Source organism: Talpa occidentalis, unplaced genomic scaffold (assembly GCF_014898055.3).
Source record: "Talpa occidentalis isolate TD23 unplaced genomic scaffold, MPIMG_talOcc4v2.1 talOcc4.8, whole genome shotgun sequence".
NCBI classification, from domain to species: Eukaryota; Metazoa; Chordata; class Mammalia; order Eulipotyphla; family Talpidae; genus Talpa; species Talpa occidentalis.
Window position 1 is genome coordinate 116,572,381 of NW_023605194.1, and position 18,857 is coordinate 116,591,237.

The 18,857-nt window shown below is 41.1% G+C and overlaps 1 long non-coding RNA gene across 1 annotated transcript; it reads right to left on the reverse strand.

The window, feature by feature from the left end:
- Positions 1–15,842: 15,842 nt before the first annotated feature.
- On the reverse strand, positions 15,843–18,331 carry LOC119234555 (uncharacterized). The gene is made up of 3 exons (XR_005122645.2): positions 18,256–18,331; positions 17,288–17,555; positions 15,843–16,064 (listed from the first exon to the last, which is right to left on the reverse strand). It is a non-coding gene; the product is annotated as an uncharacterized LOC119234555 (long non-coding RNA).
- Between the last annotated feature and the right edge of the window lie 526 nt (positions 18,332–18,857).

Consider the following 18,857-nt stretch of genomic DNA (forward strand, 5'->3'; position numbering starts at 1 on the left):
AAATATGCAAAGCTCATATTTTCATTTATGGGTGCTCTCAATTATCCTCCCAGTACTAACTAATTACTGAGAGACACTTGAAAATTGTCCATTAATTTGGAGGATAAGCAGAGAAAGAGAATCCACTTTTCAAAAAAATAGTATTTGTCTGGGTGTCCTGTCTTGTTCAGGTCTGGAAGCAGTACCAGTTCTACATCTTTTAAGGATACAATTTGTTGACTCATAATATTTACTTATTATTACTTCATAAAATACAATATAAGCTGAAAACTAGAGACCCTATGGCTTAAGACACAAAAAGTTAAGCAAACAATACTGTCAAAGTATTTTAGTGCCTATTTTAAAGTTAATCGGTTTCTATGAGTTTGGGTAAAATTTTGTGGTTTGCTTCATGTTTTTGAAAATCTATCTTTCAAAATCTTTAAAATTTATTTTAAAATATATGACTTTAAAATAGACTGTTACCTACTTCCTTTGGTGCATAAATTATTTTTCTATGTCCTTCAGTTATCTGCTAAAATGACTCATGTTTACGAACAACTCACACTATAGAATTATACAAGGAGAAAAAAGTATATAAAAGAAGCAGCTGAGCTAATCTTATTTTAAAATGAGGCTATTTATTCAGGGCAGACTAGACTTTTAAAACTGAGTTTTATCAATTGTCTTGTCTGCAATTTGTGGAAATCATATTATAGAAAAACCAGCAACAATTATTTATATACAAGTATTCTACGTTGAAAACTGCTTGGTGGAAGAAATGATCGCTTGACACACCCAAAATTAATCAGAGAGAAATCTTCTGTTATGTATTTAAAATTGTCTGTTGTGCACAGTGACTTTTCTGCATTCCAAGTGTATAGATTAAATGACAAATACCTTCTGCGCAGCCTCACAGTAATATTGACAGGAAAAAATGTGTAATTGCTCTAAATTTTTAGTAACATCAACTTTAAGGTTCATAAAAATCAAAAGTGTGAAACACAAACATTAAAACAATCTTGGTCGCCACGTGTGTACCCACTTCAAGAGGATGTGAGTCACTCATGGTGGAATCCTGTCGCAACTTAGGTCTTATTTTGGGTTCTGACCCCAAGTCCAATGTGCGTGTGTGTGTGTGTGAGAGAGAGGGGGGTGTGCACCCCACACACCCCAAGAAACACTCTGAAGCCAGCGGGGCCTCCCACGACGTAAGCAGTTCTGAGTTGTCCCAGGACTGGAGCAGGGCTGAGCAGGGACAGGCTGGCTGGCACAGTGCACTCGCAGCCCGGGCAGCCGGGTATCTGTGATTCAGAGAGTCCCAGGAACCCCCTTTGGGGTCACTTAATTTGGAGGAGCTGCTCTCACTGCCCTCCCCGCCATGTACTCGCCGCATTACTGGTTCATGAGAAGGCTGTTAAATGATACAGATGGACAGCCAGGAGGAGGGACACGGGGGAGCGCCCAGCCCAAGACGCTTCTGTGCCCCAGGAGTGTGGGGCAAGCCGGGGAGTGTGGGGGCCCTCTGGGTCCCCACCCTGGAGCCTTTTAGTCCTGTCCTTTTTGGGATTTTGACAAGGGCTTCCTTACATAGTTAAGGCCTTGGTGCCTGACTCAGCCTCTGGGCCCTCCCATCCCCAGAAGCCAGGCATGGAACTGAACAGTTGACCCTTTTCACAGTCCAGCTCCCTTGTTGGGGTTGGGGTGGGGTGAGAGGATTCACCAGAGACAGAGCGGGGAGCAGAACAGGTGGACCTACTGAAATCTAGTGGTGAGGGGAGCAGCGGGGAGACAGGAGAGGTCTGCTGTGCCATGCGGGTAGCTCCCTGGCCAGGGATCACACTCAGGCCACACTGGCTGGCGATAGCATAGACAGTGCTAAGACTAATCTCTGCATCAAAAGTCACCTTCTTAACATGAACCCAGGCCTGGTGGAGGGATACTTGTTATGATTATTAAGGTGCTTACTTTGTCTTTATGATTTTGAAGCAATTTCAGGAACTGAGGGCAGGAGACCAAATATTAGAACAAAGGTGCCCCCTATCTCTTAATACTCAGGAAGTTCCCAAGGTGTGGGGGAGAATGAGGGACTATGGACAAAGAAAGCATGTAGAGAAGATATATATTTTGTTGTCATCTGATTGACCAAATACATATTTCTTCTAAATTACATTATCTCAGGTATGTGTCAGTAATCAATTTTAAAATTGCACAGAAACTGATTATAAATACACTTGCTGTACAGTGTGATTGAAAACACCCCAAACACATGTTATTAGCTATGAGCTCACTTCACTGAACACTATACACAAATATTTTATTATGTCTTTGGATAGTGACTCAGTCAAAAGTGATCTGGAAATGTGCTTATGCTGGAAGAACTATCTGGTAACAGGTGCAATATATAAGAGGAGATGATATAGCGAAGAACAATTTTTTAAATATCGGGAATTAAAAGAATCATGGAGACATTCATATGAATAGACTGAGTCAATATAAAAGACAAAATCACATCGGTCTATGTCCACAGGAGTCTTTAATACAAAGCTATTTCATCTAGACCTTTTCTAAAATGACAAAATAAAATCTATCATTTGAAAAATAATGACATAAACAATAATTTCATTCTAACTGAGGATATTCTCTTTAAATTGTTTCTGATTAACTGTGCGGGGACCGTTTAAAGAGACCAAAACAATCACTTTATTTGACAAGAGCTATGAGCACGGTGAGGAATGTGACAATGCATTCTGTTCTTACAAAATCATAGAAGGATATAAAGCTCTTGCAAGGACCTGAGATGAGTTATTTCCTTTTTTAAACTTTTTTTTGTGTCATGACTTAGAAACACAAAATAATTTACCAAGAAATGTGGCAGTGATATATTACACCCAGTGACCACCAATGCTTTCTGATATTTTATTATTTTCCTTTTCAAAAAGATGATCGAGTAGTTATTGTATCAAATTTACTGCATTGCATAAAATCAAGGTTTCTTTTATTTTTAATAAGTGGCAACACATTGGGTGATCATTTTTCTAAAATCTCAGGCAGGTCTCATAACTTCCTTCTTCCTGCAGGATAGGGCTCCCAGAATGTCCAGAACAGGCCTTCTAACACAAGTGACCTTGGAATGTGGGTTATTTCAAGCTAAGGTCAACTGGAGTCCTTCAAATTTTGAGAGAAACTGTAAAAACGATTATCTTACGAATGAAGATTAAGGTTATCGTCCAGATTTAGGATTATCTCCAGGAATAACTTTCTTTCTATCAGAGAAACTTATCTACTGAGCAGTGCAAACATCTAGTAACTGAGAATCTGCCTGTTGTCAGATGAGTTTCCCTCCTCTCTCCTGGAATCCCCAGACTCCTGATTCCTTTGAGAAGGGAGGGAGTGAAAGAGGGAGAGAGAATGGAAGGTAAATACATCATTTTCTAGTGCTTGCTACTTTCTGTGATGTAATTCCTCTTCCCAGGCTGAAAACAGGACATCCCTGACTGCTGATTTGGGAAGAGATGCTCAGAATCAGTTTTCAAGAGTTAGTTCAAAGCAGCTTCAGCACACCACTTTATTCAAGGGAAATATAATGATGAACAAATAACGTTCTCTCTTTGGCTTGACGGTTTAATCAAGTTTTATATCCCGTCAGTGTTGGAGGGTGAATTCATTCTGGAAATATAGGAAACTAGCCAAAGAAGAGGACTAGACAGTTATTCGCTCCAGGAAGCCCAACAGGTAAATCGACAACCCAGTAGAGGAAATGCAATAGAGCTATTGATTTAAACAAAAACTGATAGAGGGTCTCCCTGGTGGCGCAAGGGGTTAGTTAAGCACAGCGCCATGAAGCTGTCGGCAGCCTCTGCAGCACGAGTTCGATCCCCGACTGACCAGGGAGCTACCCACATGGTGGCGCAGCAGACCTCTCCTGTCTCCTTGCTGCTCCCCTCAGCAGTGTATTTCAGTGCATCCACCTGTTCTGCTCCCCACTCTGTCTCTGGTGAATCCTCTCACCCCCCACACGTCTGGCCTATACCCCGGTTCTTGTATGCATAAATAAATCTTTTAAAAAAATGATAGAATTATGTTTTCAGGATCACAAAAGGAAAGTACAAGCTGGGGACTGAAACATTTTTTACTTTATTTTTATTTATATATTTTTTACATCATTGTTCATTTTTAAACAATGTTTGCTCCCCTTCCACCCCCTGAGGCTCCAACATTTTAAATCCATCTCTCTCATACTGGAAAGGCAGAAAGCACAGTATTTAAGTAAAAAAAAAATGTAGAAATATTTAGAAGTATACAACAAAAGGCTTAAAAAAAAAAACAACTCTATAATTAAAAGTCATTATCTCCAGGGAATAAAAGACAGGCCAGGGCAAGCAGCTCCCTCTGAGAAGCCAGGTGATGCTACTTAAGCTTTGAATGCACATGTGTCTTGGTAGAACTAAAATTCAATTTAAAATTGAATAAAAACTACATTGTCTTCTGATTTAAAAGTAGGAATATGCTCTGTTTTAAAGAATGTTCTTTTGTTTTATGTATTTCTCTTTTATTTTTTATTTTTTAAAGGTTTATTTATTTATTTATCCAATCACTGGGTACAGTCAGAAGTGTGGGAGGGTGAGAGAATTCCCCAGAGCCAGAGCGGGGAGCAGAACAGGCAGAGTGAGGAAATACACTGCTGAGGGGAGCAGCGGGCGGCAGGAGAGGTCTGCGCGCCATGTGGGACCCTTGCCAGCGGCCGGGGATCTAACCGGCGCTGCAGAGGCTGCGGGCAGCTTCACATGGCTCAACCGCTGCGCCACCGGGGTGGGGGGGGAGGCCCTCCCCTTTTTTTAATATATGGAAATAGGGCGTGGAGAATTTGGAAGAGGTAGCCATAGTCATGGAAACTAGGGAGCTAATATCTAAATGTTGCTGATCTGGTTGTGATACGTAGTTATTTTGCAACATCTGGCACAGCTCATTCCAGCAGTTGTTCTTCTGCAGCTGCTGAGATGTCCCCAAGGACATCCTACCTGCCCTTGACCCCTGGGGGGGCTCCCCCCTCCTCTTTTTCATGGTGAGTGGGGCTGTGAGGCTCTTCCCAGATGTCTTCTGCTGTTTTCTACCCTGGGTTATATGGCATGTGATAATCCGGTTTATATATCCTATGTCTCTACATATGCACATATATAACCTATATCCCAAGATATTTTCCTTCAACCCAATTATCAAAAATATGAACTGGGACAGTTCAAGTGCACACATTCAACTTACTCATGAGAATTGTTTTTTCATGTAGGGCACGTGCTTGACTGACCCAGAGCCAGGATGAAAGAGGCTCATACTTCTGCCACAAGCCACCCTATATGGTTCTTTTCCCACGTGCAATTTTCACCTGAGTTCAGCCCATGGAGGTGACAAGCTCACACTTAGAACAGGGAGTGGCACCTGCTGCCCATGGCAACAAACCCCGAAAATAGTCTTTTCCTTATCACAAATGCTTAAGAAATTAAAATAACATACGCGTCTTAGGTGTAGAGACAAGCAAGGGAATCTGCAGCTCAGCAGAGAGGAGTTTGCAGAACAGTTTCTGCGACACAATATTAGAGCATTTTTTCATCTATGTATGAAAAAAGTGCAGCAGAGGAGCCTTGATATATTATTTAGATGCATGGAAGAGACTCACTGACGCAGTGTGAGACAGCTCCCGGGGAGGTTATTCCAGCGGCGCTCGGGGTGGAGAGTCCGGGCGTCAGCACCCAGCACCCCGGCCGCCCCCGCGTCCCCGCGTCCCGCGAGGCACCTGCTGCTCTTCCCTCCAGCTCCCTCTAGCGGCTGCCACCGCAACGGCAGGATGGCGCGGCCCGCTCGTCAGGTGGATGATAAGGTAGGAACAGGTTCACCTTCTTGATGTGATGTGATTCTTACTGGCGGAGACTGACAGCTTAACCTTAGTGCTTGAGAAAGACCGCAGGCGTGCATGTGGACTAAACCACTGCTGAAGTCAATGTAAATCGTCCGAGAATAAAGTAAAATTAAATTAATTGTGGTATACATTGCACAAAAGAAATGAGGGGTTGGAGAACAGAAACGTATTTGTTTATTATATAACAACCTCATTAGCCAAGTTCTGTTTTACCAGCAGCTTTTTGTTTTTATTTTTATTTTTGTAAGTAATCAAAACCTTCTTTTTTAAATTAGCTTTTAAAAAAATTATTTTATTTTATTTTTTTCTTTTTTTTTACATTTTATTTACATTTTATGTTTTATATTCCCCATACAATTACAACCCCCTTATTTTGACCCCAAGCCCTCCTTTCCCCGCCCCCCACCCCCCATAGAGTGTCTCTGGTTCATAGTTGTTTGTTGATTTTGATATTTTCTTTCTTATAGTTATTCATTTTCCTGGTCCCTTATTTAAGTTTTCTAGATTCCTGCTATGAGTGAGACCATCCGGTATTTTTCTTTTTCTTTCTGGCTTGTTTCTCTGAGCATGATCCCTTCCAGCGCCATCCATGTTGCTGCAAATTGCTTTTGTTTATCTTTTTTGAATGCTGAGTAATATTCCATGGTGTATATGGACCACATCTTCTTGATCCAGTCATCTATTTTGGGGCATTTACCAGCAGCTTTTTAGATCGTTTTTCTAAATGATCTAACTTCAAGTGAGAGAGGATAAAAAGGAACATAGGGCTAATATACACAATAGGTTAAAAATTGTATGCTCCATACCTTACTAGTTAAAATATTAAGCTGTAAAATTATTACATTGTTTTCATCAACTGTGTACTTTGATCTACATGGAAATACACTTTTGCAGAAAAATTTATTTATATGTGTATGTATAGGATCAGGAACTTTTTCATTATAAAATTAAAAGTATAAATCAGTCTTAGAAATATTGGAAATGTTGACCAAATACAAAAATGGCTAAGCCATGTCTGTGCTACTTTTAAGTGATTCTTGCATGCATACATTTTAACCTACAGAAACACTTACAATGTGTCAAATAAATCACGGAGATTAAAAGAATTGTAATGACTAGAATGAGTCAGTATTCAAATACATTTTAAAGTATGGATTTCTTGAAGTATAAATATAGATTCATGAAATATTCATTTTTTGTAATCTGTAAAAGTAATTCTGCTAGCTAATTTTAAAAGTTACATTTTCTTTGTAAAAGTTTTAGAAAAAAGAATTTCAGAAAATGATTAAGGTGATTATTCTCAATACTTACAGAATCATTAATATTTTAATACATATATTTCCACAAAATATACTACTTGCACAAATACACATGCAATTATATGTGATTTTAAAATATAAAAATCACATAAAACTTTTGTAGACACTTTTTCATATCATATATAGTGAGCGTTTTCTATGTTTATAAATATTCTTCTAAGTTGGGGTTTACAATGGCTGCATATGATCTTATCACATGTGGATACTAGAGTTTAGCCAATCTCTTTCTGTTACACACTTGTTTCAATTGTTTTCAAAAATTCTGCAGTGAAGTTCCTTATCAGAAACCTATAAATGGTAACATAAATATAGCTCATTAAAAATAATAAATTAGATTTCAAAATTAAACTATGGTTCTAGGAAAGTCACTGCTGATAAAATAAAAAGGGCAAGCTGAAGATTGGAGGAGGGATTGCAAATCACATATCTGAGCGTCTAGAATATTCCAAGCACTCTTAAAATTAACAGTAAGAAAACAAATGATCTAACAAAGCAATGGCTGAAAGGCCTGAGCAGCGCCTCCTCGGAAGAAGCAGGGGTGTCCAGTCCATGGCGCAGGCCCCTCCCCACGCCCGGGAAGCGCAGGCTGAAGGCCTGAGCAGCTCCAGCCGCACTTAGTGGGCTGCAGGGCAGAGACTCTCACCACCTCTCTGCACGCGGGATGGGAGCTAGATCTCCTGCGCACCGCCCGCTGGAAGACAAAATGGTGCAGCACTCTGGAAAACTGGCAATTTCCTAAAAATTCCACCTACTCTTAATGTGTGACCCAAGAATCCCAGTCCAGACTCTCCAAAGAAGTAGGGGCTCATATCCACACAAAATCCTGCCCCGAGAAGGTTGTACCCTCTGTGTTCTCAATTGCCCAAAACTGGGCACGACTTGCACATCCTCCAGGGAGGGCGAGGTCCGCGGGGCTGAGTAGGGGCCGCCCTGAGGGGTGACTGGAGGCCGCAGAGCCTGGATGCGCCGCACAGGCCTCACGCGATGCTCAAAAAACCAGTCGCTTAGAGCTTCAGCTGGATGACATTCTGGAAAAGACGAAATTAAGCCACGCAGGACACATTGGCAGGTGAGAGTGTCTGAGAGGAGGAAGGAGGTTTTCAGGGTGCAGGAAGGGACATCCCTGTTCTGCTCGGGTGGGGCCTGGCAGACACGCCCCAGGCGACATGACAGGCCTCGCTCGCGAAGGGGAAGGGCCTCTTCTGTTCTTTGACTATTAAAAAGTGCGTCTAGGGCCTCCCCGGTGGCGCAGCGGTTGAGCACTGGGTTGCGAAGCTGCCCGCAGCCTCTGTGGCGCCGGTTCGATCCCCGGCTGCTCCCCGGCCACCGGAGGAGGGTCCCGCATGGGGCGCAGACCTCTCCTGCCGCCCGCCGCTCCCCTCAGCAGTGTCCTTCGGTCCTTCTGCCTGCTCTGCTCCCGCTCTGGCTCTGGTGAATTCTCTCACCCTCCCGCGCTTCTGACTGTACCCAGTGCATGTATAAAAACAAAAAAAAAACAAACAAACAAACAAATAAATAAATAAAGCATGCCTCTATAAAAAAAAAAAAAAAAAAATAAAAGTGCGTCTATTTACATGTGAATCACTTCACTGTGCGGCAGTATCACATCATCTCAAGAATCTGTGGGTGTCACTCACCATTGCCCTCTGCCTTGGGGTAACCAGCGCCAGTGATACAAAGACACTAACACTTTTTCAATAAAAAACACTTACTGGGACATTAATAATGTTAAATACATGAGATCAGCCATTCCCTATACTTTCACCAACACTAAATCTTTGCATCTTTCAGTTTTGCCATATTTTGAATTAAAAAAAAAAGTTTGCTTTATATGTGCGTAGTTGTTGATAATATATAATTGTTCAAGTTATATTTCTATGTTCACTAGTGAGGTTGATTTATTTATTTGGGGTGCTGGCAGGAGGCAGGGCCGGTGAGAGGATTCACCAGAGACAGAGTGGGGAGCAGAACAGGAGGATTCACTGAAGACACTGTTAAGGGGAGCAGCGTGTCTGCTGCGCTATATGGGTCAGCTCCCTGGCCAGGGATAGAACTCAGGTCACAGGGGTGATAGAGGCTTAACCCTTAGGCCCCCAGGGATGCCCTGGCACTTGATTTTGCGTCTGAGTCTGTCTGTCTCGGTCTCACCATCTTCTTTCCCTTCCAGCTTGACTGCGGCCCTCCCCACCCTACAGAGTGGCCTGTCATCCACTCACTCGCTTCGCTTCTGCCTTCAGGGGCCAGGAAATTTTCACTTGTCCGGGCTGAGGTGCCATTGCTTCCTGCACGTGATGACCCTTTGGTTTCTCTGTGTGCTTAGCCCGGTGACACGGCGGCGCTGTGGGCTGTCAGTGAGTCTGCACAAGCTGTGAAATTACACCGTGAAGCAAATTTGATTGTACAGAAAAGACTTTGCACAGGACAAAGGCATAGCTCGCTCTTCACACCATGTTGGACGGTGCTAATGGCTCACGGGGCGTTGGGGCGCCGAGAAGTGGGGTGAGCAGCTTGATGAGTGTGGAGGCAGCCCATGAGGCGCCCAGCGTTTTAGCACCTGGGCAGGGGTAGCAGGTCAGAGAAGCCGGGCTGAATGGGCTCCCTCTTGCAAAGACCCCGGGCCCAGCACACATTCTGTCCCGTGACATGAACAAGTGAGCAGAAACTCTAGGTCTTTAAAGCAGGTTGCATTTTTTGTTTGTTTGGGTTTTTTTTGTTGTTGTTGTTCATTTTTTTTAGGAAAGAACTGAAAATTTCCTTGAGGGCTATTTGGAAAACTTTGAAATACTCCCAGCCATGACCTTTAATGCTTTAATTTATTGAATAGTTGTGTATGTCTGTCTCCCTGAGGATAAAGGACATAAAACTTCGAAATTGAAGACAGACTTTTTTGAAGGGCCTGAGTTTTGATTTTGCTACCATCATAAGTCTGATTTGAATCTGTATCTTAATATATAAGATGCACGCAAATAATGAGACTCAATCTTGCCGCCTATTGCATTTAGACTTTTCAGAGTCTCAGTAAAGCAAACGACCTGTTTCAGTGTTTGTGGTGACAGTGTAAAATGAAAATGGTTTTTAAGTAAGCAGATAGGTTAGTGCATTCGTTTTGACAAAAGTTCGACCTATTTCCTACTTTCTGAAGCATCTGACATCTTTGTTCCAAGGGCAACAGATATGGCCATTTTGTAAATAAAAGTGCAAAGATTAAAACGCATATGTTCACAGATGTATGGGTCTAAAGGGTTCCTGCACTCTTGTGTTCACTGCACCCCTATGTACTACAGCCAAGCCATGGAAACAACCTAAATGCCCAAAACCAGAGCAGTGGATCAAGAAGATGTGGTATATGCAAAATGGAATACTACTCTGCGATCAAAAAGATAAACTGGTGCCATTTTTGGCTGCATGGATAGGGCTGGAAGGGATTATACTAAATGAAATAAGCCAGAATTAGGAAGATAAATACCGGATGGTGTCATTTATATGTGGAATAAAGAGAAGCCAAGCAAAGGGTCAGACATAGGGAAACTTTATTTTTTAAAAAACAAACAACCAAAAAAATAAAACAAAGGGAAACTTCAAAACTAGCCCTAACAAACATATAAACTAGTGGCACTTCAATTCAAAAAAGGGGAGAGGGAGAATTATGAAGAGTTATTTGCCAGTGCCCCTGGTTTTTTTTTTTTATTTTTAGTTACATCTTCCCTGAAATAATCTCTGAAAGATCAATAATTGCTTTCCCAGACTACGAGGATAAACTAATACAAACTTTTTCTAAATAGTTCATTTAATATTGGTTTATTTAAGTTTAGTTATATTTTCTGGAATAAAATATATTGTAGGAAAAGATTACATCTATCTGCCCACCCTCCTTACACTCATCTCAAGACATCACCTGGGGTTCCATCAGGGCGGGGTCCCTCTAGGGTGCCCAGCAATAATTGCAGGTGCAGCCTAAACAGCTGCTCAGTGCCTAGAACCACAGTCCGTGCCCCGTGTAGATGCTGCGCCATGCAAATGATCCACTAATCAAGTTAACGGTGGATCAAGGGCAAATGTCTGCATGTGCAATACAGGAGTGTTCTCCTTTATTGCACTTTGCTTTATTGCACTTGGCATATATGACATTTTTTACAAATCAGAGGTCTGGGGCAGCCCGGAAGCAAGTAGACCACAGTATACTGTGAACATCACTTTTGCATGCACTAGGAACCCCCCAAAAATGTATGACTCCTTTTATGGTTGACATTTGCTCAAGTGTGGAAGATGGAGCCAAACCAGCAGTACCCGCAACTACGCCTGTGTTTTAGACTTTCTCTCTGGAAACAGTGATCCTGCCTTGTACTGTGAACACTGACATCCCTCTGGGACCACATCTGTTTGAAGCCACAAGTAGGATGTGGATTTTCAACAGTGTTGTCCTCCTAAGTAGCTCCAACCCCACAATAACACATTATTGCTTATGCTTAATCAAGCCATCAATGGTAACTTGAAATAGCTATTACTGAATTTGGAGGATTCAAAAGTTCAGTAAAGAAAATGATTGAACCTAAGTTCTCAGTTAATATACAAAATAGGGGGAAGGAAAAAAGTTAAATTATATAAATGTTAAAATGGATAAGCTCATTAAAAGCCCATTACTTCTATTGCAATATCAGTAAAAGCTTAATAGGTTGTGATTATGGGCCAATTTTCCAGCTGAGGCTTCTTGTTCTTACAAAATGTAAACAGAAAGAAAAAAGCCATTTGACATCAAAATTGTGGTACAACCAGATTTTGTTCCACTTAAAAAATGAGCTAGTTCTGAGCATACTTTGTTTTTCATAAATATTCAAGCTTTTACATAGCACAAAAGAGGCAAGATTGGGGTATACCAGATGTGTATATGAAGACACCTATTCCTAGGAAAGTTGATCCACCATTTTGATAAAGGTTATCATGTGATGCAATCATTAAAGCTAAAATATCGAATCAACCACTGTTTCTTCATCGAGAGTCAGGAGCGTTTCTTGGACAATCATTTCTCAGCAAAGACTGTTGAGAACAACGTTCAAAAACACCCTAACAACAAAATAAATCTTTCATTTCTTATAACTAGACGGCCCCCACAGCTGCTACCTTTTCTGAGACAATTAAACTCGAACAAGATTTGCAGCTGGTTTCAGCAAATCCCTGAAACACCGAGTTTAGATAATTTTCTAGTCACCTTTTAGTAACACAGAGGATTGTCTATATTACCCAGCTCCGACATCGCCAGTCCCGTCCTTGTATTTAAAACAACAGCGCTTTGGTATGAACAGAATGACCGTGTTCTTGATTTTTCATTAACTATCTTGACTTGCCACTGAAAGTTGAGCGCATGCCGCAGGCTGTGTTCAGGATAGTGTAAGTGTGCCCACGCGGCTTTGGTGTCAAAGCGGCACCACTTTCAATATCTTCTTTTTATGTGTTACAGGAAACCAAGCCTTTTGGCCACTTTTCAAAGAGCGCATCGTGGGTAGTTTATATTCTAACCCTGCATAAGATGTCACAGTGTCTCGAAGCTGCCCGTCATCACTGTCATCACAGGAGAGCCTCAGAGGTGTGCTGACGGGGTCCTTCCTGTCCCCTGGTGTTTAAGGGCCTGGGGAACACATTACTGGGGCTTAGCAGGAGTCTGGTTACCGTTTAATAGGGAGCAAGTTACACATACCTGCATGCACAGTGTAACACAGCAAGCAGAGCCACTACTGCTTAATCATCTTACAGACCCGCCACCATTAAAAGAGAAGAATCCCCGAGGCCAATCCACGTATCCTCAACATTTAGAATAGGCTAAGGTTAATCAAAGCTTACTTTGGAGAGTAGAGGACGCTACAGATAAGCCACTGCTGTAATATAATTTATCAAGGTTCTTATGGGTAAATGTCACTAAAGTACATATAAAATAAAATGGGCAATTAGGAATTTCTGATTTTGAGGACTCAGCCTAAACCCTGTATTTGCTGGACATGAGGCTAATGGGGAGAATACTGATGTACGAACCTTACTCTGACCTTGAACAGAGCATATGAGATTCTAGGGAAACAAGAATTGGAAGTTGACTCGGGCTAGGTTATTTATTTGTCCAGGAAACATGTTACTAGTTAGTCAATACAACAGGCATAATTGCTTTACAAGCATCTTACTGAGAGACAATCTTGAGAACATTTACTATTGATACTGGAAACTGGAGCTTCACTAGTGAAAAGTGCAACAGTTTTGTGGGATCTTAAAAAAACAGTTTTAAAAAAAAATAAGGTGCTGTTCAAGTGTGATATGAACACACTTCAGTTATTCGCAGAGGAGCTCTGAGATGTGGTTTGTTATGGAAATTCTAACGCCAGGCTGGGGGCCTTGCTGGTGGGTGTGGGGTGACATTCACCTCAAGAGGCCAGATCCTGTATTCCTGAACCATATACAGTGTGGTAAACAGATGTTACCTTAAAAAAATTATAAAAATAAAATAAAGACAGGTGTAAGCCAGGTTTTGTTCAAAGTCCACTCTGGGTGGTGGCAGTGTAGGGGGTGGGAAGAGGAACAGGCTCAGAAGGTTTGAGTTGTGGACACTGTTTAGTCTGTACTGTATACAGGAACTTCTTAATTTGTGGGACCTAATGCCAAGACACAATGCTGGGCTCTGGCTCAAAACGTCATGAATTGCTGACTGCAGACGTGAAACCCTAAAGTGCCAGGCGAGGGGGCTGAGGGCAGAGACAGAAGGGAGCCGGATGGGTCATGGTGGAGACCAGGGATGATATGGTAGTGGGGGCACTGCGGTGGCAATACCTGATGGGGGACCCAAATATTACAACTGCAAATAAATACACAGATATTAAAGAAATAAAATTACATTGCTCTAACTGTTACAAAAATGTTATGAATTTCAAGGCTGACAGCACAGCATTGACTCAACCCAGACCCTCCAAGGGCGCAGAGACACCCAGGAGCCCCGTGGCTCCCACCGGCTCGGTACAAACCCACGGAGGGGCCATTCCGGTTTTAGCCACTTCTCGCTGCGTGTGCTGGACTTCACAATAAAAATACATATATTTTTCAAAGCTGCAGTAGTTATCCAAGCAAATTAGACAGACAGAATGCTTATGAGGAAAAGCAAGTAGAACTTTGCGCTCCTACCTCCTATATCAGTTTCCACTGGCAAATGAATATTTATTAGTTTGTGGTACTTTTTTTGTTTAAAGACTTTTTTTGCTGAAGTTACAACCAAAGGCAGAATAGCCTTGAGTATCCATCGGCAAGATTCTCAGAAGTTACATAAGACTTCGTCCTAGGACGTGGCTATCTAGAGACCTACAGGGAATTTGGGCGGTGGAAGAAATGTATTTGTGAAAGAGATAAAGGGGAAGAAAAGGTGATATTCCATGAAATATTTTCTAGCAATTCATTTCTTGAGACTATTTCGTCAGAAGCATTGTGTCATATATATATAGCAATAGTACTAAAATGCTAAAGGCACATCTATATTCTCAAATTTCTATTTAACTGTGACAATATAAAAATAATGCCTTGATATATGACCTCTTTTTAATATTTGCTCAAACTCCTTGCAAAAAGTATCAGGTGTGTAGATCAGAGAGTGATAATGAGCAAGGTCTCTACTTAATCTTACACCTCTCCTGCAAAAAATGAGGCATTAGCTTTCTAAATTTATCCAAATGCACATCAGAGAAATTTATAAGATGTGAAAAGAAAATGCCAGGGGAAGATGATGAATTATGTCAAATTTTACTGCTAAAATATATATGTGTGTGTATATATAGAGATAGATAGATTATATTCTATTTCAGTTTTATTTTATTCCTCTCTTTCATGTAACAGCTAGTTTAGAAGAAACAACATCTGGGTTTAAGAAACTTACATTTCTTGATTTGTCCTCTTCCAAATATACTGTTCATATAGCACAAGCTGAATCATACTTGCGTTGCTCGGGGAAAGCTTTGCAGAATACACAGACATTTCTTTCAAATAAGAGAATGCTGAATTTTTAATAGCAAGTGATAAGGATCTAGCACCAAGGATATCTACAGGGTCAATCACTGAGTCCATTTCATCGCAAGGGAGACATTCCCTTATCTGCAGCATTTCAATTGCACGGATCCCTCAACTGGGGTCTCTGTAGCAAAGATATGAGCAAAACGATCACACGTTTATGGAGTTCTGCTCCAGAGACAGAGTCATGGAAGCTTAAATTTTACATATATAATGTCACCCATCTTTCCTATTTACAATGCTTTAAAATGTTTCATCTACCCACCCAATGACACATCCATTTAGGTAACAGATGTTTTTAAGCACTTGTTAAAGGACAGAGATGAATCAGATACAGTTCTCGCCACCATGGGCTTGGTATAATGGAAATGAGATGTTGAAAAAAATATAACCAAAACAAGTAGTGGAAATAACTTCTTCCTAATTGAGAATTTAATATTTGCTTTTGCATTTTGCCAGGGAATTTTGTATACAGAATTTTAAGTAAATGTCTCTACAACTCCCTTAGATAGGACAGAGAGGAAACACACAAGTAACCTTGGCAGAGATCAGCAAGGACAACTTGCAGAAGAAGAATTCAAATCTATTCTGACTCCAGACCCTGTGTGTTGCCCATTCCGTTAGATTCCTGGGCAGACCAGCATTTCCCTAAAGAACATTCCGATTGCGTCAACTGAGAAGTAGCATCACTTGGACCTTGAAACAAGATCAGAATTCTTGCCCAGTTCCCCACTGCACTGGCGACCTTCAAGTCAGGTAACTTCTAATCATCTCCCTTTTCTCAAAGGTACAGCGCTAAGTCTTCCTTTGTTTTCTTCTTGGCACTAAAAACAAACACATAAAATACACAATTTTAAAATCGGAGAAGTCAGTTGCCAGTCATGCTAGTCAAGGGCTTCCTGACCACGTTCCTGCATTGGCGTCTATTATTTATTTTTAAAGCAAGAGTCAGCCTGCCTCCAGCTGTGGCTAACACCATTTCTCCCAGAGTCTCTCAGGCACACACTGCACTTGAGCATCATTCTATATTGTTCCAGTTTGCTGTGTAATTCACTTATTATATTGCATTGACTCTTTCTGGCCTCAAATCATTACTGATCAACACTAGTGTGTCTGGTCCTCTCTTTCATGATACCACATTTGACATTTAAATAACATGTTGTTGATGTATAATGAAATAGAAGGCTTGAAAACCATAGTTATGTTCTCCCTTTTTCTTCCCTTAGAACTTAGTTGAGTTCCATGGTAGTATCTTCGTCTCTTCCTCACTGAAGAGATCTGTGCATTTATATCACTCTGTATTTAAAAATTTACTTCTAAAGGAACAAAAAAACAAGTAAATCAAAGAAGGAGAACAGATTAAGTAGTTTGATGTTTTCTGGCCACCTACAAAAAACAGCAATCTCAGGTCACTCTCTCACTGAGGACAGCGCTGTGTTTACTTCCAAGCACATGACTCTGTAAGTTACTTCACTGATCTGCAAATAGGAATCTTGTGTGTGATCCCTGTCAGGAATAACCCCCATCTTCACCACGGGGGAAGCCCAAAGATTCTGGGAGTTACATGGAAACACAGCTTGTGTTACTGGACTCGTGTCTTCTGAGGACAGACAGATGGCAAGTCTACGCCTAACTCTCTGCCCCATCCACACCGTGCCTACCCCCCTCTTAAGGGTTTTCAGTTTTATATATGAAATTTACAAAAGGTTCCCTCCAATTTCATCAAGGCCAAATAAATTGAGATTTTGGTTTTTGGATGAAACTATCTGGATTCACATTTGGACTCTATATTAATTTAATTAGGAAAGTTCTAAACTCTTGGAAAGTCAACTTGCTCCATTGTCATAATCCAATGAAATGATACAGAGCAAGTTCCCAGACACTCTCACACATCGTGGAAATACGTTTGTGATAATCAGTTTTATTGTCAGTTACTTAAATTTGTGATCACCTTCTTACATTTAGGTAATATAAATGATTTGTCATGACAGCCTCAATAAAAAGAATGTTTTCTCTAATTCTTATCGAATGAAAGATCCCAACTTACTACATCTAGGGCTTTCATTGAACACTGTTCACCACTCTTACGGTACCAACTCCTCTCAGTAGCTGTGAAGGGCGTGCCCACAAGTCCACATTGTTTCATGTCAGTGACGGGTGCTTGGCTGAGTGTTCCAGCTTTCATTACTTGGCATCCTTGATCAATAGGAGGAGGTGATCCCAGGCTTTCAACTCTTACAGTGCCAGCACTCTCCAGAACATTCATACTGTGACTACAGTAACTTGGCTTCTTTCTAGACATCTATTATGTGTCTCTAAGCATGGAAATAATAGAAAAAGTTGGTACCCAGATTACTTATCTACTTATCTAAAACAGAAGGCACAAATAAAAGTTCCAAACCACTCAAATTAATTTGATAAATGTTCTCTTGAAAATTACTGAGGCTATTCTAGTAAGTTTTATTTTCCTGTTCAGAAACAGAGCTGTGTCTTCAGGATAAAATTATGAATGTTCTACCAAATGTCTACATGTCTGCCTGAAAAAAGTTGATCTTGTCTCCTAAAGATAAGAACTGAGAACAGCTATCTGCATCTAAGTAGTAAACTACTACTTTGAATAGTATTAATAGTAAATTAGTAATCTTAGAGTTCAAGAAGTGCTCAACAGCTTCTTGAAAGTTTAATCTTACAACAGTGAATAAAAATCAGACCAAATTATTCTCAATTGATTTCCCATGATTCACAGTAAGAAATATGTAAACACCATTAAAAATTCAGCATCCCTAACCCAAGAGTAAAGATAACAAGTTAGAAACAGAAAGGACGATCCATCCATTGTGTGCAATTATTTACAGCATCTGAATCTGGAAAAATTACATTTATCCCTGTTCATCTGAAAAGGCAGCCGTGTGGAGTGTCTGTTCCTGTGGAAGAGACTTAAACAAGAGCAGATCTAAGGCCAAACGTTTCAGCCACTCCTAACGTAGTAATTGCTCGATTAAGTCGATGTCTTACCGCTCAGTGACGCAGAGGTACGGATTTTGACACAGCATGGTGATGACAACATGGACAGAACCAGCCAAAGCGTTGGCTCACTAGCGAGACCTTACAGAGACTCTGAAATCAGAGGGCATAACAGATTATCGTGAGTAAATTATAGCAGCTTCTCTGGAGGGCCTGCAGAGCAGAGAGCCTGCTGAATGAACAAAATTAGTTGCGCTTTTAGCGAAAAACTGCCAGGATTCCAAAAAGACATCCTGATTTATAGAGAAATTACCCTTCCCACAGCACTCTTAGTTTGGGAAAAACATGTTAAATAAATGTACTAATGGCCAGAGGCAAACATCTTCCTGGTATTTAAAAGCATGACATTCATAAATGACTGGTAAACCAGGACCTTGAAACATTCTTGAGTCGAGTCTGTATTTTGAGGCAAGAGTGTGTGAGTTTTCTTCTCTCCCTACAAGCTGGACTCTGTAACAAATGCACTTCTGGGTCCACCCAGACCTGGATGCCAGGAACCCCCCACTTTCCCGCTGTCTGACCTTCACTGGCTCGTTGTCCTGCTGCTCCATTTTGCAGCCCACACTGCTGGCTGATTTCTCATGCGATGCACA